This window comes from Ambystoma mexicanum, chromosome 6q, assembly GCF_040938575.1.
Source record: "Ambystoma mexicanum isolate Mex_15411 chromosome 6q, UKY_AmexF1_1, whole genome shotgun sequence".
Classification (NCBI taxonomy): domain Eukaryota; kingdom Metazoa; phylum Chordata; class Amphibia; order Caudata; family Ambystomatidae; genus Ambystoma; species Ambystoma mexicanum.
In genome coordinates, this window is record NC_090937.1 from 1089386845 (window position 1) to 1089410434 (window position 23590).

Here is a 23590-nt window from a genome sequence, read left to right on the forward strand (position 1 = left end):
GTCCAGGTTGAGGACGAGGGAGAGGAAGGGGATGGGGAAGACAACCAAGGACAAGTGAGAGGAAGAGGGCAAAGGATTAGAAAGAGGGGCTAGGATGAGAAAGCAGGACTCAAATGCCAAGGTGGGACTGGGACATGGAAATGGGCAAGAATTAAGAAGAGGAACAAGATTTCACGAAAAGATTGTATCTAAAAACCTTTAGAGCACATTCTGCAGAGTAGATGAGCTCTAAACCCATAATACTGAACAGGGGTGACGTGGTTGCAGGGGTGTCCCCAGCACCTCCAGTTCAGTATTATGGGCTGCAGGGGTTGCAGGGGTGTCCCCTGCATACATTATAGGCAGTGCGGGGAACAAACTGCCAGGATCCCAAAAGACTGAATTACAAAATGCAGGCTAGTGGGCTCTGTGATTTTGTAGTAAAAAGAAACAGCAGCCTTAAAGCAACCGTGGGTGAATTCCTTATTATAGATTGATGGTGAAAAGAACAGTTTAGTTTTTCTATGTGTTGAGAGGCAGCAGAAATGGATCCCTACTGCTGAGGCTGCCCAATAGAAGAAACTAGATTGTGGAAAAAAGGTCGGAATCTGTTTGTTGCCCCAGACATACTTATTTAATTTTCAAAATTCAAAGTAGAAAAGAAGAATAATTCTGAGTTTTCTGGTATGCCACAATCAATTCTGTTGTGATATCCTAAAATGATAGCATCCTGAATGTTATTAGATATCCTCTAATGTCCGATTTGTCCTCGACATGTGTTTCCCTGCACCGTATCATGCGGTTCATCAGGAGGAAAGGTGAAGAAAATGGAAAAAGCAAACAAAAGGAAATACTAGGCTCAGCCCTTAATCAGATCTACTTAATTACCTTTGCATAATGTACACTTACTCAGAGAAAAAATAAATGTTTTTTTTTTAAATAGGAGTACTTACTAGTGTTGTCTATATGCCAAATTGCAGTTTTTTAATAACACGTTCAATCTGAAATTGGAAGACTTTCCTTTCAAAATGAATCAAGTCGCGATTAGTGGTGTAGCCCAGAAGGTGAAAGGAAAAATGTATCTGTGAGCATTACTCAAAAAGCTATGTCCAAATTATTTATTTTATTCATTTGCATTTATAAATCGCACAGGGCTGCCCTGAGGCATCGTGGCGCTGTTACAGAAGGCTTGATCTTAAGATATCATAACATAAAACATAGCATACGTGGGTTGCAGCATTTGATAGCAGAGCAGTACGTGCAGTGACAAGTGTTGAGGGACATAGTGCTTTGCTTTGGTTACATTGTAAACATAACTTGAGCATGTTGGTTTGAGAAAAACATTTATCGGAACAGAAATGTTTTTAGGTTTTTGCGAAAGGTGGTGTAAGATTCTTCGTTCCTTAGAGAGGTTGGCAGGGCATTCCAGTTTTTGGGAGCGAGGTGTTGGAAGCTAGACCCTCCCGCTCTGGTTCTTTTGAACTAGGGGGACATGGATCTGATTGTCACGGTGTGCTTTGATGGGTCTGTTGGAGGTGTAGAGGGTGATTCTTTCGGAGAGATAGGGTCAGGCATCTAATGTAAGGCACCTGTGTGTGATAGCCATGTCTTTGAAGAGTATGTGTTCTTTTACCGGTAGCCAGTGGGCGTCTTTCCTGGTTTGGGAGATGTGTTCCCTATTGGGAATGGTAAGCGCAGCCCTTAGGGCGTTATTTTGTGTGATTTGGAGTTTTTTTATGTTGTTGATAGAGGTGCCTAGGAAGAGGGCATTGCATTAGTCTAATTCGGTGCGTATAGTGGCTCTGGCAACGGATAGGCAGTTTTTAGTTGAGAGGAAGGGTTTGACTGCGTTGATAACCTTGGTGGTGAGCGCTGAGGAGGAGGCGATGGCGTTGACCTGGCGGGACATGGATAGAGAGGCATCTAGGTGAACACCTAGGGTTTTGACAGTCTTGGAGACTGTGATGATGGAGTTGTCGATGTTGAAAGATTTGTATTGTGGGGGGAGTTTGTTGAGGGTTTATTTGGTGCCTACTATGAGGATCTTGGTTTTATCCCCATTTAAGCAGAGGCCGTTAGCAGCCATCCAAGTTTGGATGGCTGTGTAAATGTTAGTTAGGGCAGTCGCATCTTCATCGTAGGTCCCGGTTAGTGGGAGTAGTACCTGCATGTCGTCCGCATAATTGGTGTACGCTATGTTGCGACAGTCAAGGTCATTGAAGAGTGGGAGGGTAAATATGTTGTAAATTGTGGGGGCGGTGCAGGAGCCCTGTGGGACGCCGCATTGGATGATGGTGGGGGTTGCTGAGGCAATGTCTGAGAAGACCTTCATGAGTCTCCCATTTAGAAACGAGGCCACCCAAGCGATAGCTTCAGGGGAGAAGTGTGCTTCATTTTTTAGGTGCATGCCTAGAATATCATGGTTAACAAGGTCAAAGGCTGCAGACAGGTCCAGTAGTAGTAGGAGTGCTGGTTTCCCTTTGTCAAGGATGTCGCCAAGTTGTATTTTTAAGTCGAGTAGGGCTGACTCTGTCCCGTGACCTGGTCGTAAGCCTGACTGTCTTTTTCCTAGGATGTGGTTGGTTTCAAGATATTCCTGGATTTGCGTGTAGGCAACTTTATCCAGGATCTTGAGCAGGAAAGGTACGGTGGTGATGGGCCTGTAGTTGTTAGCAACTTCTGGGTCGGGAGTGGTTTTTTTTAGGAGGGGGCGTACCCAAGCTTCTTTTAGACTGTCTGGAACTGAGTTGGCGTTAAAGGAGGCGTTAATGAAGGATTTGAGAAAGGGGGCAAGTGTTTCAGTGCAGTCTTTAATGAGACTGGCTGGGCAAGGGTCTCCTTTGCAGTTGGATGGTTTAATCGTGTTCATTGTCTCAATGACTTCCTGTTCTGTAACTTCCTTGAAATTGAAGGGGATAAAGGGGGCTTTGTCGGAGGGGGGCACTGGACTGGGGGAGTGCCGGTGGTCAGATGTGGAGGATGTTTGGAGGTGCTGAGATAAGTTTTTGTGGTGTTCCTTGATTTTAGTTTGTAGGAGTTCTATTTTGTTTAGTAGGGCCGATTGTATGGAGTTACACCAGGTTTGGTCTTTAACAATGTCTTGTGATTTGGTGGGTGGGGTAGTGAGTTCTTTGAAAATGGCGAAGAGTTCTTTGGATTCGGAGCTTGCATTGGCAATTCTTTCATTGTAGGAAGCTGACTTGGCTATGATTGTGGCTTTTTTTATATTTAGATGTGATTAATTTGTAGGAGGATGGGGTGGCTGGGGAGGGTGATTTCTGCCAGGTGCTCAGTTCTTTTCTTTTCTGAGAGCAGAGTTGTTTGAGTTCAGAGGAGAACCAGGTGTTTGAGTGTTTCACTGTTTTGGCTTTTTTGTTCTGTAATGGGGCAATGATGTCTATGGCAGTGCTTAAGGTGCTCTTATAAATATCTGCTAATACTGAAGGGTCGGAGGACTTAAGGTCAGTTGTGAGGGCGCTGAGGTGTGGTGTGATCTTGTCTTTTGTGAGATTTTTAGCGCATATTGCCAGTGCTGGGGAGATGTGGTCAGGCTTTTCGGGTTTAGATGTGGTGGGGATCAAGAAGTGAATGATGTGGTGGTCTGACCAAGAAGTCGGTGTGATGGAGCCTATTTCTATCTGGCAATTGTGGTATTGTGAGGTGATGGCATAAATGCTGACGCCAAAGTTTAAAAGAAATTTGACACTTACCAAAAAGTTCTGGCTGAAATGTTTAGGTTTCCCTGAGATATTTTGTGCATTTCGAAGCAATTTTCATGTGAAAAATCAAAGATGGCCGCCATTGAATATCGGCTCCCTTGCGCAATCGTGTCAAAAACGCGATCTCTGCAAAAACGCAATGATGTCATGATGTCGGCTGTACCCGCGTCCCTGTTGCCTGAGGCAAAATTGCCTTTGCTTCAACTTAACAAAATGTTCTAATTAAATTGCATGTAATATGCTGTTTCCAGCTGTCGGTTTATTGAACAAAGTAGTTTGGAGTCTATCTTGCTCCACATAGTGCTCCAAATCGAGAAAGCTTACCTTAGTGGTAATGTAGTATGATGTGAATTTTAAATTATAGTCATTATTATTGAGATATTGAAAATAATTCTGTAATGAAAATTCGAACCCACTAGATTATTTGGTTTGTGGTGGTAAAACAGGGATGTTGCCATGCAAAATTGTGATTTTGTAATTTGGTCTTTTGGGATATGATGTTATAACATACATCCAGAGGACCTAGGATAACGAAGAGGAAGCATGTCGAGCACAAGTTAGTGGGACTAGGATGAGGGAGAGTACTTATATGAGTAAGGGGAAATTGAACAAGGACAATAAACGTGCACTAGGATTTGAAACAGGTATTAGGTTGAAGAGGAGGATGACTAGAAGCAGCAGGAAGAGGGACTAAGACAAAATGGAAGGGAGACTAGTAAAAGTAGGAATATGAACATGGATGAGGAGGTGATGAACTAAGAGCAGTAGGAGGAAGACGGATTGGTTTGAGGAACAGTCACAACGAGAAGTAAAAGGGACTAGGACGAAGAAGTGGATCTGCCATTCGGAAAAGAATAGGATGAGGAAGAAGGACTAGGATGACGAAGAGGGACAATTATAAGGAAGAGGGTTTAGGAAGAGGAGGAGGGATAAAGATGAGGAAGAGGGACTAGGATATGAAAGAGGGATAGGGACTAAATGGAGGAATAGGGTCTAGGAGGAAGAAAAAGGACTGTGACAAGAAAGCAGAACTTGGATTGAGATACAGGACTTGATAGAAGTATGAGGCAGAAGATCCTGGATGAGGACGAGAAACTATGATGAGGAAGGAGAAGGAGAGGGACTTGGATGATGAAGGAGTACAAGAACAAGGAATTGGGATGAGGGATAGGAAGTTGGACTAGGAAGAGAGAGGGAAAGGGAGACATGGTCAATGTCGAGGGTTTAGGATGGGGAAATGGTATTTGCGTGGGAAAGATTAGTAGGATATAGAAAAGGGAATAGGATGAGAATGAGGAAGAGGGACTAGGACAAGGAAAGGGAATTAGGGTGAAGAAGAAAAATATGTGGTTGGAAGAGGAACTAGGACAAGTAAGCACAACTGGGATGAGGAAGAGTGCCGTGGATGAGGAAGAGGGACTAGGATGAGGAGAGACTGAGGAGTAAGAAGTAACTGGATGAGGATGATGAACTAGGAAGGGGAATAGGTATAAGGAAGGGGAACTGGGATGAGGGAGAGGAAGCAAGACAGGGGCGAGAAATAGAGACACGGGCAAGGAAGAGGATTTAGGATGAGTAAGTGGAATTTGGGAGAGAAAGAGGAGTAGGATGTAGAAAAGGGACAAGGACAGAAATTAGGAAGATGTAATAGGATGAGGAAGATGGGCTAGGAAGATAAAGGGGGCGAGGATGAGTGTTTAGGAAGACTATGAGGAAGAGGGGCTTGGAAGAGTATGGGGAAGAGAAACTAGGACAAGGAAGTAGGACTAGGGTGAGGGAGAGGGACTAGGATGAGGAGGAGGCATGCAGGATGATAAAAAAGGAAGAGCAACTAGGACAAGGGAGAGGAAGAAGAACAAGGATTAGGAAGAGAGACTCAAATGAGGAAGAGGCACTAGGAAGAGCAAGAGGGACTAGGATGAGGAAGCAGGACGGGGACAAAGAAGCAGTCCCAAGGTATGGATGAGAAATAGGATGAGGAAGAACAACTATGACTTGGATGAGGTAGGGGGTATAGGACATGGGAGATGGAACGGGGTGAGGAAGAGGCACTTATATGAGGAAGAGGAGCAGGAACTTAGACAAGGAAGTGGGGCTTGGATGAGGAAGAGTGTCTAGCACAATCAAGAGAGATTAGGATTAGAAAGAGGGATTTAAATGAGTAAAGTAAAAGAAACTAGGATTAGGAAGATGGACCAGGATGCAGAAGAGGATGAGATGAAAGTGGACTGACGGTGGAGGAAAAGGTACTAGGATGAGGAAATATTGAACCAGGATAAGGAAATAGATCTCATTAAGAGGACGAGGGGCTAGGATGAAGAGGAGGATGAGCTATAATGACTAAGGAAAAGGGTGTCAGGGATATGGAAGTGGACTAGGAAGAGTCAGTGGATGAGGGACTATTACTGATAAGAGGAAAAGGTACGAGGAAGCAAAGGTGTGACTAGAACAATGGAGATACTTGGAAGAAGAAATAGAACTAGGGGTAGGAAGAGGGATTAGAATGAGCAAGAGGGACTAGGATGGGGAAAGGGAATTTGGATGGCAAAGAAGCACGAGGATGAGAAAGTGCAAGAGGAAGAGGATGAGATACGGGGAAGAGGAAGTGGAATTAGGATGATGTACAAGAAGAACAGGAATGAGGAATACATACTAGGAAGAGGAAGTAGGACTAGACCAGACAGGCAGGACTAGGAAGAGGAAGAGAGACTAGGATGAAAAAGTGGAAGAGGGGCTATGATCAGTAAAACAGATAAGAACAAGGGAAAAATAGAGTAAATAGTATGAGGAAGAAGGACTAAGATAAGGAAAGGGGAGTAGGAAGAAGAAGGACTAAGATAAGTAAGGGGTTAGAGGTGAAGGAAAGGGACCAGAATGAGGAACAGGAAGAGAGACTAGGAAGAGAAAGAGGGACTAGGATGACGCTGAGATACTAGAACCGGGAAGAGGAGGTGAAAGATGAATAAGCACTAGCAAGCAGGACTACAGTTATTAAATAGAAAAGGAACTAGGACAAGGGGAAATAGGACTAGTAAGAGGAAGAGGGCTGGGATGAGGAGGAAGATGAACTAGAACGACTATTAGGAAAAGTATCTATGTTGTGAAAACTGGACTAGGGTGAGGAAAAGGGACTAGGACAAGTAAGAGGTGGAAGAGGAAGAGGGATGAGGAACTGCAAGAGGACATAGGATGACTGATAGGAAGAGGGACAAAGATGAGAAGGAGAGACTACAACAAGGAAAAGGCACCAGGAAGAAAAGGAGTCAATAGGAAAAGAAAGAAAATATGACTAGGATGAGGAACCGGGACTAGGATGAGAAAGGGGATTAAGATGAGGGAGAGAGACTAGACAAGAAAGAGAGTAAAGGACAAGGAAATTGAACTAGAATGTGGAAGACAGACTAGGAGGAGTTGGATAATAGACTAGGACAAGGAGGAAGATGGACAAGGATGAGTAGGATGAAGAACTATGATGAGTATAAGGAAGAGGAACTAGGTTGTGGAAGAGAGAGTATTACGAGGAAGAGGGACTAAGGAAAGGAAGAGGAAAATGGACGTGGAAGCTGGACTAGGATGTGAAAGTGGACTAAGGTGATCAAGAGGGGCTAGATGAGAAAGAGTGGCAAGGACAAAGGAATGGAACTAGGATGAGGAAGAAGAGCTAGGAGGAGCTGGAAGAAGGACTAGGACAAGCAGCAAGATGAGCAAGGAAGAGGACAATGAAGAACTAGAATGAGTATAAGGAAGAGGGACTGTGTTATGGAAAAGAGACTATGACAGAGAGATGAGAAGAGAAGAGTGACTAGCTCAAGGAAGCAGAAAATTGATGAAGAGGGCCTAGGATGAGGAAGCGGTCAAGGAAGGGGGACTAGGAATAGGATAAGGGATGTGGAAATTAAGAGGGACTAGGATGAGGAAGAGGGAATATGACGAGTAAGAGCCAGAGAGACACAGACGAGGAATAGGAAGTGGAACTAGGACAACGATGAAGGAATAGAATGGAGGTGAGGGCCAAGGATGAAGAAGGCAGACTATGACGAGGAAGAGAGACAAGGAACAGGGTGAGGAATAAGGAAGAGGAAGCAGGAATAGAATGAGGTAGAGGGACTGGGGCGAAGAAGTTGGCAAGGATGCATAAGAGAGAAAAGGAAGGGGAAAAGGGCCTAGAAAGAGGCACTAGGAATAGAAAAAAGGGATTGGGACAAGGAAGCAAGAAAATGATGCTGAAGGCAACTGGAATAAGGAAAAGGACTATGATGAGAGAAATAGTGAGGGACTAGGATGAGGAAGAGAGACTAGGATGAAGGAAAAAAGATGTGAAAGCGGAAGAGGATCTGGGACAAGGAAAAGGGGCTCATAAAGAATGAGGATGAGGGATTAGAATGGGGAAGAGTGACTAGGAAGAGGAAGGGAGATTAGGACAGGGAAGTGGTACTAGGATGTGGAAAGGGAGATGAAGAGGCACTAGAACAAGACATAAAATGAGAGACTAGGATAAGGAAGTGAGACTAGGACAAGGAAAAAGAAGAGTAGTTTGAGGAACAGGCATGAGGAAAAGGGTGAGACCAGGATTAGGAAGAGGGACTAGAATGAGGAAGAGACACTAGAAATATGAAGAGAACCAGGTAATATGAAGAGGCTTAGGGTGATGAAGCAGGAGTAAAACAAGGAAGAATAAGAGGTACTAGAATAGGAAAGAGGAATATGGTCTTGGGTGAGAGTGAGGAAGAGAGAAGAGGAAGAGGAAGAAGAAGAAGGTCTAGAATGAGGAACATGACAAGGCAAGGAAAAGGACTATGATGCGAAAGGGGAGGACGAACTATGCGAAGGAAGACATACTCGGATGAACAAGAGGAACTAGAACAAAGAAGACGAACAATGATGTGGAAGAGGGAGTAGATCAAAGGGACTATGAAGAGTAAAGGGAAGAGGAACAAGGACAAGAAAGAGAATGCAAGACTAGGTAAAGCAAGAGGTACTAACATGACTTACTTTCACACCAAAATCTCCAATGCCACGTCCTCTCTTACCTCTTTTGAATTCTCCATCTCTACTATTGCTCTGGTGCTCTCGGTTCACATCATTTCCATATATTGCCTTCCTGGTTCCACTGGACCATTCTTTGATGATCTTGGAAAACTCCTGGATTCATTTTCCACTAAGCATCACGTCATTCCCTTAGGTGACTTTAACCTTCCTTATCAAACCACTTCTCAGAAATCTGAAATTCAGTATTTTCTTAGTGACCACGCTCACCACTCTATCCATAACCTACCCACCAACAGAGGTGGTAACTATTTGGCTCTCTTATTCATCTCCACCCCTCTCTCAGCCCCTAAATCTACTGTCACACCATCCATATCTGATCACTCAATTGTTTCCACCACCATCTGCTCTCCACTCGCTGACCTTTCCTCACCACTAGCTTCACATATTACTAAAAATAATGTAATCCTTCTACCATTGTCTCTTTCTCACTGACCTACAGTTCTCACTCTCCTTCAAAGACGATGCCCCTTCTACCAACATTGCCTCCTCCAGCTTCCAATTCCTACTATATGACTCATTCTCCACTCACTTCCCACTGCTTACTTTCACCCCTAAGTCTCAGCATCCTCAACCATGGGCCACCCCATTCATACGCTCTCTCCACACAGACATATGTTGGCTGCTGCACAAATGGAGGTGTACCCATTAACATGAGGGCCTGTAACTCTACCTCTCTGCCCCAAACTCCCTCAAGTCCACCCTTGATAGAGCATAAAGGAAATTCTATCTTGCCCTTACTGACTCTCATTCCAATCAACCTCGCCGGCTACATGGCACCCTAAACTCACACCTCACTCCCAAGTCTATGACCACCAACCTCAATCTCACAGCTAATGATCTTGCTGAATACTTTGTTGCAAACATTTCCAAAATGTGAGACTCTCTCCTGACCTTCCTCACACTCCATCATCCTCTGCTTCTATCCGCCACTTTAGTCACACTAATATTGACAAAGTCATACCTCTACTGATGAAAGTTAACCCCTCTTGTGCCCCATCAGACCCTCTTGCACCTCAGCTAGTCAAGCCTATTGCCCCTTTAGTGGCCTCTTACCTTGTTGAACTCTTCAACCTGTCCTTCGACTCTGCTTGCTTTTCCTCTGTTTTCAAAACAGCCACAGTCTTCCCTAAAAAAGCAAGGGGCTGACCCAAACCTACCGGCTAGGTTTTGGATTGGTATGATTGGACCGTGGCATAATTGTTCGCAGCGGAATTGACCATAGTCAATTTCGCTGTGAACCCAATTTTGCTGCAGGCAAAATCATACCAATCCATGCTTCCCTCCAACCTCCCAATGCATCCCCACCCTCCTCCGCTTTCCATCTGACCCTGCGGCGTTAATTCTGTCTGTGCAATGTGGGTCAGAACTGACACCGCAGGGTCCCTTTTTCTTTCTTTATTTTTTATGTCCCGGAAGTGGGGGACACCCCCACAAACTCTGTTCCCATTATAGAGAGCAAGGGGTCTGGGGACACCCCCGCAATCCCTGTTCCCCTTTTTGTCTATAATGGAACCGTATGTCCCAGCTGACCTACTTTTTGGTTGCACGATCATTTCGTACAGCCTAAATTCGGTCAACTGGGCCATACAGTAAATTAATTTCAGTCAAATTGGCCAATTCCTATGTTTTGCCCTGTGTCTCTCCTTCCACACTACTATAAAGTGCTTAAAAGGGTTGTATTCAACCGTCTTATCAATTTCTTAGACATCCACAACCTTCGAGACACCCAACAAGCAGGTTTCCATTCCTGTCACACAACGGAACCTGCTCTCATGAATGTCTCCAACTTCATCACCTCTGCTAAGCACTCCAACCTATCCTCTATCATAATTCTTCTTGACCTGTCTGCTGCCTTTGAAACTGTCAATCACTCTGATCCCCTTAATAGTCTCTTTCTTCTTGGGATTCGCAATCAGGCCCTTGCCGGAATTGAATCCTACCTTATACCTCACCAATTCTCTGTCTCCTGGAGCAAAAAGCAACTCTCAACTCACTCCTCTAACTGTTGGTGTTCCATGAGGCTCTGTCTTGGATCCGCTCCTCTTTACACTCTACACGTCTGCTTTTGGGGCACTCTTTTCCTGAAATCTACTCCGATCTCTCTATCAAAATTTCAAACTGTTGTTCTGCCATTAAATATTGGAGTGATTTGCACTCTTTGATAATAAACTCTACCAAAACAAAAGTGCTCTTCTTCCTTGCCGAAAGTGCTCTCTAATCTCTTCCGCTGCCTATCCAGGTCCACTTGACACTCTCTCCTACGCTTCTTCAGCTAGAAACCTCAGCTTCATCTATGACCCTTCTCACACCTTCTCTACTTTCATCTCAAAACAGGAACAGCAGCTCCCCTCAACCTCCTAAATATTAGGCAAATCTGGCATCTCTTAACCATTCTTGTCTTCTCTAAACAGGACTACTGTGCCAGCATCCCTTTTGGTCTCCCCAACTATGGTTTCTGTTCTCTCAATAAGATAATTAATTTTGCTACCAGGACTCTCTTTGAACTCCCTCACTTCACACCTACTTCCTTGTACCGTCACCGGGCTGGATGGTCGATGATGCAAAACAGGGCCAGATTTAAATTTCTTCCCCACGGTCACAAATCTATCCATGTTAAGGCACCACTGTATCTGTCCTCCTCTATCCAATTCTACAAGCTTTCTTGTAATCTCTGCTCTCCCTCTTCGACTACCCTTGTGGCTCCTCATCCTCCCTGTACTTCCTCTCACTTCTGCTCTGTATCTCTTCTTGCTCCACTTGCATGGAATTCTCTTCCACCGCACATCTGAGAAACAGTCCACACAGATTTGTTCCAAACCAAACTAAAAGCCTACCTCCTTGCCCCTGAGTTACCCTCTTAACCTACTTCTCAGCTGCTTGCTAGCTAACATTTTTCTATCGCCTCTAATCTGTCTCTGTCTCTCACTTCCTCTGCCTCCACTGTAGCACTTCACCCATCATGGTCACATCCCAAGCATAGCTGGCCATACCGCCTACCTGCACTTAAAAATGTCCAATGCTGGTTTTCCTTAATCTATCCCTGTCTACTTATGTGTTGTCCCCGGTGATTGTTCCATTTACTGCCCTCCAGAACCAGGTCAGGATGTCCCTCACTCACCCCATTGTAAGAAGCACACTGCTTCCCATCAAATCTGATTTATATATTGGCTGTTCTTTTGTGATCAAAAGAGCATTGTTCCTCCTGTCTATAAATAAATAAATACATGAAGGAAGAGGAAACAGAATGAGGATGAGGAAGAAGTACAGGGAGGAGAAGGGATGAGTCAGAGGAAGAGGGACTAGAATGACGGAGAGGAAGAGAATCAAGGGACTAGGACAAGAGGGCTGTTGGGAGGAAATGGTTAAGTCATCAAAAGCTACTGTCCCCCCCCCCTGCCCAATAAGGCATAGGTGAGAAGTGTTACTCACTAAGGCAACCGTACCATCCATATCCCATGCAGGTACAACAGGAGATGTACACCATCTAAGCTAAAGAGGCAAGAATAAACAAACCGTGTGCATGCATTAGACATGAAGTAAATGTGCACTGAACACAAAGGACACAAACACTATGTCACCTATGAATTTTTACATGAAGAAGACTAACATGGCATCTATTAGAAATGAAAAATACTAACATAAACATTGCATAAGCTGACTGAAATATGAATGATATGTGAATATAGTTCACTAACATAGAAATGGGAGAGTAATGGGCAGCCATCTTGTCCAGAAGGGAAGTCGCAGCATGCTTCTAAGTAAGTAAAGGACTTAAGACTTCATGAGAACTCAAAATGCTGAAATTACAGAAATACAGATCTGTGCAGAGCTTAGCCAGTAGCTAGCAATCAGAGCCAAGGTTACTGAGAAATTAGGGATGGTCCGAATGTTACAGAGAATGCAAGAGATAATAATTCCAAGTACAAGAAGAATACTTCCCGTCTAATTAAAGTCTGGAAGAGCACAAGTGTCTAGTTAAATTGTGAAGGAGAACAGGGGGTGACTCTACACCGGCCTGAGTAAAATGGATGCAAAGATAAAATACAATAAAATCCTCCTCTACAAGCCCATGTCACTTATAGAGGAGGATTTTATTGTATTTTATCTTTGCTTCCATTTTACGTCAGACATTTAATTCAACACTCAGGCCGGTGTAGAGTCACCCCCTGTTCTCCTTCACAATTTAACTAGACACTTGTGCTTTAGTTTTCAGTAAAAGGTCTTGTATCCCTGTGACAGTAACATATGTATGTACATGCCCTTCAACTATGGTGCATCCTACAATCCACTTTAGTCACTCGAGCTCCCCCTAAATTTCTTTCAGGGAACTCCACTCCGTGGCTCCATGAAGAAGGCTGTGATCCATCAAAGCCGAAACGTCCTGGGACCCCGCCACCACCCTGGTGGGCAGGGATCCCCTTGAATCTTAGTCAAGATCTATTTCAGAGACGTCAGCCTGGTTATGTTACTATCAGAACAATATAAAATCAGAATGTATTAGTAGGTAACATGATGCCTTCATACTACTGTTAGATTTTGGATTAATGTTAATATACAGCACATGCTTGTATGAACTGACTTTACTTTCTGTTTCATGCTTTGCATCTTTATTGTTTTACACTTTATTGTCTATTGGGGGTGAAATATGTGCAAACCCCCCCCCCTGTGTTGTATGATATTTACAGGTTTTCCATAAATTGTTTAAAGAAACAAGGACAAGCCACTTAATAAAAGCGTGTCTTGCATAAACTAATGATCTTGTACATGTGGATGATTATTGTGGTTTTTCATGTACTGCTATCTTTGGTAATTGTACAAATTGCGACACCCAAAGATAGGATACTGTCTTTAAACTTATACTGCAAAAAATATATTGTAGTCAGCTTAGACTTCCCCAGTCAGGACAATCCCCTCTTGTTGTACACATTAGTGATTAAACCATACCACCCTATATTACAGACATATTTGCCAAATATAAATAAATATCGGTGGTCATTCTTAAGTTCACAAAGTGACCTTTGATTGTATGCAAAGAAGTCTAGACCCCTTGGGGTTATATATCCCTTCCCCTTTATCAGAGTTGTATTTGGAAAAAGTACAATCGGCGTGTAGCAGAGTGTACATCTTGGAATGATAACCTATCATAGAAAAAGTATACGGTTAATCTAGGCTTTGATAATGTGCGTTGCTCAGTGAAAGAAGTTTAACATTCTTATCGCAAAATATATGCTAGAAGTGATAATTAGAAATGGACATTGTAACATTTTACAAAACAGCCCATTTACAATCTTAGTTCAGTTAAATAATTTCCTGTTTTTATTTTTTAACAGCTGCTGTCAAAAAGAAAACACTGCACCCTCTTAGGGTATCTTTTGGCATCCTCATACCCTGCACACAAGTTGCAAAAATGTCAACAATGGCTGGGGTGGCTGTCAATAATAATAAAGGTATGGGGCACTCAAATTCTACCACAATTCAATCCTATTAAGATAATGACTTAATGTTCATACATTTTTAAAGACGAATTCTTGGTGCTAGTAGCTCAATAGTATTTTCTAGCAAGAATCAATATCAAAATTGATAGGACAATCACAACAAAAGATGTGTTGTACATTGTAAAAATTAAGAATTATATGTTGACTGACCCCTGATGAAGAATACAAATATTCGAAACGCGTTGGCCAGGTTACACCATGGGTTCCCATTGTGAGGAAAAGATAGTTTGAAAAAAAGAATCGCTAAAATCGGGATTGTTCTATGGTCATACGTTTTGTAAATACAACGAACTAAACACAATGATTTGAATATAATTGTTAAATCTCTTCTTCTGTTACAAATGCCTTAAACATACAGATGAAATATTAAATAAGATTATTGAAAGTATTGTATCTAGAAAGGTTGCTAATCTATAGCAAGATTGTGTTATTACTTGGTATTCAGGTATTTAGAAAGGAAAAGTATTCTTACTCAGTAAGAGCGCATGCTTTGTGGTGATTGTGGCTCTAGCAACCCCACACCTGACAATGCAACCGCTCCATATAGAAAGAGACATAGAGTGAGAAAAAAGTGAGGCATAGAGTGAGACAAAGTGAGAAAAAAGGAGAGAAAGAAACAGCGAAAGAAAGCACAGCGCACAGTGAGAGACAGAGATCAAGCGCGAGAGGTAGAGCATTAGATTGGCCTATGATACCCCATGAACAGCTAAACAGTTACTCAAAAGATTAAATATTCTTCACTTACGCCTAGTAAAGTACATTCTGCATGGAGTCTTTCAAGCATTTAATAGTTAACTTTTTTCAATCTGCCCCTCTACGTTTTGATGTAATATTTGTCTTTTAAGTCTGGTATTATTTTATTTATTTGAGGCTTTCTGTGAGACTGCGTGATGGCACTTTTGACTTTTGGGTAGCAAAGAGAGGAGGCCTAAAGAAGCAACATATCCAGTACCGTCACCTATCTCGCGCCTTGAAACACTTGTGTATAGGCGCGTTATAAATGCCATATCATATCACATCATATCATATCTTCTGAATGGCACCCCACGCCGACCAGGAACCGCAGTGTATTCGCAGCACTCCCCTTCGGCCTCATCAGCGCACCCAGGAGATTTTTTTTTTTAAAACGCCACTCTAGGGTAAAGATTAGGGCGTTTTACAACAAAGTCACCGCGCTTTGTCCGCGGTAAACCTAATTTCTTGATTAAGTGCTAAAGCGCAGTGTCACGAAATTGGCAGCAGGGACGCCGCTGCTTTTCTCGTGTTTGCATTGCTGACTGCACACCGAATTAGTCTTTAATTCCAACACCCCTCCCAGGTGAGTTTCAACCATATGCGAAGGTCATGTGTCGTTTGTATCACCCCAACATTCCGCGGGAAGAGTCAGAAAACAGGAAACCATACGCTTAAGAGAATGCATGTGTGGCAAACCTTAATCCCTTTAAGCGAGAATACCCCACCCTTCTGTTGCTATATGCAGGGCGAGCACACGACGTAGGCCCAACGCCCGTCTCGCTGCCACAGGCTTTGATGCAGCATGACAAGATAAGACCACGTCACCAATTGATAAACCCACTCGACAGAGAAAGTGCGCATCCTGCCCAATGTTTACAGCAGAAACCGCACGTGCACGTGGTTTGTTTTTAATCAGAGATCGTTAACTTTAGTTGATGGCTCCACTCAAAAAGTGCCATTAAAAACCGCGCACGGCACGATTACTTTCTTGCAATTTTTCATTTCAGGCTTATGTGGAATTAATGTTTGTCTTTTCTGGCAGGGAAGATCACCAACTTCAAAGACCTTTATCCTTAAAGCATTTGGCCCATCAGTTGTTGAAAACACCGGAGACGTGGTCTGATTTCGCTATTTATAACAGGAGCGCCAGTCCGTCGTCACTTCCGTATGCAGATTACAAAGCTTGAAAGGGTTCTTTAAATAACGATTGGCCAATGCTCGGATATAATCCAAAATAATCTAAAGAATCCAAAGTAATATCACAAGTGAAACGACAATGCAGGCAGTGGATTATCTGCTGCCTTTTATTATCTCCAGTAGTAACTGAGATTAGGTAACAGTAAAAACATCACATATACAGAAAATAAATAAACACTTTGTACCTGTTTTTTTTCCCTTCAAAATACAAAACCCTTCTTGAATCTTTCATAAGGATATAAAGATATCTCTAAATCGTTTTTTGGAAAAGAAAAAAAAATATTACACACGTCTCACCCTTTGCAGTGCCTTGAAGGTTTTCTGCGTGCTTTAATTTCCATATACGGTGGCAAGAGAGACCATGGGGCATATGGGTGAGTGAGTGAGTTGGTTAATTTCTATAGTGCATACTGTAAACTGAATAGCTTCTTGGAGAGGCAGCCATCAGTAACAGCTTCGAGTGAGTTCATGTCCCAATTACATGCTTTGCAAAAAACAAATACCGTCATGTAATGTACAATGGCCTTTATATAGAGCCTTGTAGCCTTTTTTTGTCATTGGCCTCGCTGTGTGTGGCTCTGAAAGAAAAGGGTGTTGTGAGTGTTAACACCTAAATATCCACACATATCAGCACTCCATGCACTACCAAAAATACACAAAGGACTGAATCCCTCACGAGATCGACCTATAGTTTCGGGAATAGGTTCAATTCTAGAACCTTTATCTCAATTTGTAGACTACTTCATCCAGGAAGAGGTTCCAAAAACGTGCTCCTTTGTAAAAGATAACACTGCAGTTCTTAATCTGATTAAGAATAACATCTTTGACGCAACCACACTTCTGGTAACTATAGATATTGAATCACTGTATACTAAGATACCGCAGAGGGAAACGGTGATAATACAAGATATCCTGGAAAACCTTACTCCGGCACCAGAGATACCAACACAATTCATTTTACAACTGGCAGAAATTGTCCTAACCAAGAATTTCTTCATCTATGAAGACCAATTCTTTGAACAAATCTCAGGAACGGCTGTGGGTGCAACTTTTGCCCACAGTTTAGCAAACTTATATGTAGCAGCATTTCAGAACCAACACATCTATCCCAACAACCCATTTGAGGAACAGATTCTAGTATGGGCTAGATACATTGATGACACTCAACATTTTTCAGGGAAGTGAACAGTCTCTCAATCAGTTTCACACATGGTTATATATTCGTAACAGGTTCCTGACATTCACTAAACATTCTATCAAGGTTTCTATTCAATTCCTCGATCTTCAGATAAGCGTGTCCCTGGAAGTTTTACAAACTACAGTTTATGTTAAATGTTAAATGTTAAAGGTATTTGTACCGCGCACCGTCACCAACGGAACTGGTCCCCAGGCGCTCTGGCGGATCTGCACACGATAAGGTGGGATGGGTTAGTAAGGTGAAGAGGGAGTAGGATAGTGAGAGGAGTGGTGTTCTGTTGGCCGCTTCAACTCGGTATCCACCGTGTATGCCGGGTATACACCGGGTGCTGAGCTTTGGTGCAGGTATTGGATCGGTGTCATTGCTGTTGCTCCGGCTTACGTGTTGTTGCAGTGTTGTGAAGTGCGTGCGGCTTGTGGTGTGAGAGATGGTTGTGTGAGTTTTTGGGTGAGATAGGTATGCAGAGTTTGAGGTTATATTGGTTAGTGGGTTACATGACCTTTAGCATGCTAACATTCACAGTTTTGTCTAAGTGTGGCACTTGTTGGCCTTCACAAACCTATCTAGATGTGGCGCCGGCTGGTGTTCACAGTTCTAAGTGTGGCACATGTTAACATGCAAGTTTCATCTAGGCGCGGGCATGCTTTCCTTCAATCAATGTCCTTTCTAGATGCGACGCAGGCTAACGTTCACAATTTTATCTAAGTGTGGACATGCTAATATTCACAATTGCATCTAGATGCGACGCAGGCTGATGTTCAGAATTCTGTCTAGGTGTGGGCATGCTAATATTCACAATTCTATCTAAGTGTGGACAGGCTAATATTCACAATTCCATCTAGATGCGACACAGGCTAATGTTCACAATTCTATCTAAGTGTGGACATGCTAATATTTACAATTCTATCTAAGTGTGGGTATGCTAAGATTCACAATTCTATCTAAGTGTGTACATGCTAATATTTACAATTCTATCTAAGTGTGGACATGCTAAGATTCACAACTCTATCTAAGTGTGGACATGCTAATATTTACAATTCTATCTAAGTGTGGACATGCTAAGATTCACAACTCTATCTAAGTGTGGACATGCTAAGATTCACAATTCTATCTAAGTGTGGACATGCTAATATTCATGATTCTATCTAAGTGTGGACGTGCTAATATTCACAATTCCATCTAGATGCGGCGCATGCTAATGTTCACAGTTCTATCTAAGTGTGGACATGCTAATATTTACAATTCTATCTAAGTGTGGGTATGCTAAGATTCACAATTCTATCTAAGTGTGTACATGCTAATATTTACAATTCTATCTAAGTGTGGACATGCTAAGATTCACAACTCTATCTAAGTGTGGACATGCTAATATTTACAATTCTATCTAAGTGTGGACATGCTAAGATTCACAACTCTATCTAAGTGTGGACATGCTAAGATTTACAGTTCTATCTAAGTGTGGACATGCTAATCATAAGCTGACTGAAGGGGATTCGATGTTCTGCTATAATAGCTACCATCTGAGCCAACTAGGGGATAATCTCCCATTTGGGCAGCATCATCGGTATAGGAGGAATTGTTTAAGTACAGAGGAATATGACATTGAGGCAAAAAATGTGACAAGTAGATTATCGGAACAGGGATATCCAGATAAATTGCTCAGGCGGGTGTACAAATGGACACATATGGGCCTCATTACAAGCATGGCTGTCTGGGAACTATGGTACTGGTAAGCATGCCGGTACCATAGTTCCCGGACCGCCATACTACAAGCTGTGCTTGCGGGCGCCTGTCAGCCCGCCAGCCCGCCAGGTCTGGCCTGGCGGGCAGAGCGGCGCTCGTGAGCACAGCACGTCAAATGCACCGGCACCATTCTGAATGGTGCCGGTGCATCCAACGTCCCATTCCCATTCAGCCCTATGTGGCCGAAAGGGGATGGGGAGTCCCTTATTGCCGGCACCCGAGAATGGGCAATTATCAGATCTGCCAAACTCGGCATGTCCGGGTTCTTGGCCATTCGCGGGTGCCAGTAAAAGTGTAACTCCAGCGGCAGCCATGCCAGTTTTGCCAGCACGACTACCGCCAGAGTTGTAATAAGGCCCTATAACCCTAGAGACTGCACCCTGAAACAACACAATAAGTAAGGGTAGCAATCACAATGACCAAATCACTGCAGTTTTGAGCTACGTACCCCTGCTCAATAAAATCAAGAAGGAAGTGAAGAAGCTGCGGCCCATCCGCAATGTTAGACAGAATAATTTCCCGCAACGTAGGCTTTCAATAAAAAGGAGAAACCTGAGAGATTGTTTGTTCCAGAGCTACTCTGGTCATTCCAACAACAGACAGGTGCAATCCACTCTTTGGTCCTTACCAAAACCCATTGGGCATAGTCCCTGTGGAACATGCTCAATGTGTGCACAGACAAGCCACAGCAGGCAAATTGACATTGGCTGGTGGTACTCATGACAGCAGAAGGCATTTATCAATTGCAATTAATGAAATATGATTTACTTAATCACATGCCGGTGCAGTCTACGCTACGTGCAGATGACACAAAGACTTGTAAAAAAAAGGGTGATAGAGCACAAATCGTGCATCCGCACAAAGAAGACCACATTTTGTAGAGACATATCATTCAGAAGGACATGGGTTTTGTGCAAAGAATCACCAACCCCACCCATTGCAAGGGTAGCACTCTAGACTGGGTGGCCGATCACAACTGCTCTACTACTGTCACCTCCAACACCCCATGCCCATGGAATGACCACCACCTCATCCAATTCACCATTCCTAAAGCCTCTGCCACTAAACCTTCACTTCCGCACCACCAGCGTGGATTAGAAGTGCTCGTAAACTTTGATGCCATTGCCCCACTAGAACTAAAAAAAGCAAAACAATCCATGCACAGCAACTCCTGGTACACATCAGAACTTCTAGCCTTTTGCACTTTCAAACGTAACGCCTTGACCAACTGGCAAAGTAAGCCTAGCGACGCCACTAAGACTGAATTCTAAACGTCTGCACACTACAAAAAAGCCATTATCCAAGCCAAGGCCTACTCTTTCAAGAATAGAATTACAAATGCTAAATCCCAATCTAAGGAAATGTTCGCCATTTTCAGACACCTAATTACTCCCACTACGAGCACCAATGACATTGTTAAAGATGAAGCATGGTGTTCAAGTATTCAAACAGCCTTGCTCAAGAAAATACACTTGCTTCAAAACAAAATTCAATCTCATCATGATGCTCTACCCAAGTCTGACCCTACTCTCATGCCCACCAATGGCTCCTCTGTACTAGACAAAAGCCTTTTCTCCTTCCGATATGTTACTGAAATCGAGGTCCTAGACCTCCTCAAACATCTAACACCTTCCAGCTGCAAAGGCGACATCTGTTCATCCAACGTCATTAAAGATTTGCTGAATTCCTTGCTCCCTTCTTGACAGCCTTCATTAATACCTCATTCGCTTCCTGCGTTGTACCACCTAGTCTTAAAGAAGCATGGGTACGACCTCTTCTATAAAAAACACGTCCTAGACCCTACTTCTCGATGCAACTACCGCCCTATTACTACGGTCCCTTTCCTCCTCAAAATCCTCGACAAGGCAGCGTACAATCAAATTCAGTACTTCCTTGAGTCCAACTATATCCTTGGTGAGAGGCAATCTCGCTTCCGACAAGGTCACGGGACAGAGTCTGTGCTTCTCAACCTTAAAAACCAAATATTGGAACTCATGGATGAAGGAAAACCATTGCTTCCCCTCTTCTTGGACCTATCTGCTGCGTTTGATCTTGTGGATCATAAGACTCTCAGCAGATATCTTACCAATACAGCACAATTCTCCCCAGAAGCCACAACCTGGATTACTTCTTTCTTGGAAGGGAGAGCCATGAAGGTTTTCTCTAACCAGGCGTGTGCAGCACCAACCACCAGCCACTGCAGAGTTCCCCAGGGCTCCTGCACGGCACCAACTCTGTACTATGTCAATGATACTCAGGTCCTCATACCTCTCTCCGGCTCTTACGACCAAGATGCCAAAGCCCTACAAGAGATATACGCCATCATCCAAGCATGGATGGCAGCAAACAGGCTTTGTCTCAATGGAGACAAGACTAAGATTCTGATAGTCGGCCCTAAAGAAACTCTCAGAAAACTTAGCAAATCATTCAGCGACTTCACCATTGACAATACAATCATCAGTGTCTCACCCTCTTTGAAGACCTTATCGGTATACCTGGACTCCACACTATCCATGTCACGCCAGGTAAGCACAATCGCTTCCTCTGCCTCATTCACAACTAAACTAATAAATGCAATGAAACCTTTCCTGTCCAAGCAGAACTGCCTTTCAATAGCTGGAGCCCCATTGATTCCAAATTAGAATATTGTTATGTCCTTCTAGATGGCACCTCGGCCAAAAACTTGAACAGACTTCAAGTCATACAAAATAATGGCCTCAGAGCCGCATTGAACATTCTGAAAAGAGATCACATCTCACAAGCCAGACGCCTGGCCCACTGGCTAAAGAATGGATCACTTTCAAGACGCTAGCCATAACTCATAAGTGCCTGGCGCTGACAGCTCCCACATACCTGTCTGAGAAAAGACCAAAGAGAACGTGTCACGCCAACCAGTTGTACATCCCCACTATATAAAGGGTAAACGCAGGCGGTGCCAGTTTCCCTCACATTTCTCCTAAACTTTGGAACGCCCTACCTAACACCCTGAGAGCAGAGACCTCGCACTTGTCCTTTCAGAAATCGCTAAAAACTATGCTCTTCAACTAGTCACCATCTGTTGCCTTAATCATCGTACTTAGTCTCACCCCCTATGGACTCTCACCTTCCTGCACTGCTCCACCTTCTGCAATGAAGAACCCTCCCTCCTCATTATAATTTTGTCATTTACTTTGTTATCTCACTGCTAGCAGGTTCACTGTAACCACGTACCACACTCAGGCTGTCTCGTTGTGTATTCTCTGCCTCCCCCCACCCCCATTGCTTTTAAAAAATCTTTTATTCATGGAACTAAGTAAGCCTGCTTGTAACAACGCCACCATGCCTGTGGGCTGCTTATGCGCTTTATAAATGTTAAAAAATAAAATAAGAAGACTTTATGTGGACAGTGCTTGAACAAATCTGGATCTTCAAGTTAAAAACAGATACGCTTGGTCTGAATGAAGACATTCCATAGCAGTACCTAGCCATTCTTTAACTATCCCAATATAGACTGCATGCTGGGAATCTTTAGTTCATGGAGCAATAGGTTTGAGTATGAGTTCCAACCACCAGCAGGTGTAGTATCTTTACATCTATATACACACTCGGAATAAACCAGCAATAAATCTTCTCTCTCTTACACAGATACTGAAAGTATTGTTGTATAACTGAAGATGGCATATGGCGGAACCAACAGATGCTTCTTTTTACATAAACAATCACATTAGACCACTGAGATTATCATAAACATCACAGAGTAAACCTTTTCTTAATTAGAACAGACACCATCTATCATACTCATTATTGTTTGCACATTGCAGTATGCAAGGGGCAACATTTAAGCAATACTCCACCACTAGGTATTACATCCTAGGAATATTTTACAACATGTCCTACGAACAGGCCAAAATTGGACTTGACATGCAAAAAACTCTTTAAAAAATGTCTATCTATAAATCAAGAATTATATTAAAGGCAATTGGTTTACAGACTATGTATGTTCTTTAATGCTGACTATCACGCCTCATGACGGTGCCAAACATAAAAATTATTACAACACTATGGATTGGACATAGACTTATGATTATGTGCATATTTCTAAATACAAAGGGGAAACATGGTTTATCTATTAACATGACAACAATCTTATAGTGGTTCACTGCAAGATGATGCCCACATTAGACCTCTGTGTAAAATTGAAGTTCAGACAAGATCACATGTCTTGGAATAGATCATCACACATATGAATAGCTGATGCCCGCAGGAGTTTAGCAGATCTTTAAAACACTAATGATATGATATGGCATTTGAAGCGCGCCTATACACAAGAGCTAAGCGCTGGCAGGAACATGAACGATGTCTTCCAGTTCTAGTTCCTGCCCAGAATAAGGTCAACAAATGCGAGGGAGCACTGCCAGAGTTAACGGGTGAGATAACCCTGGAGATTTTTCTCATGAGTGGGAACTGATAAATTAAGAACTCGCTCCAAAAATGTA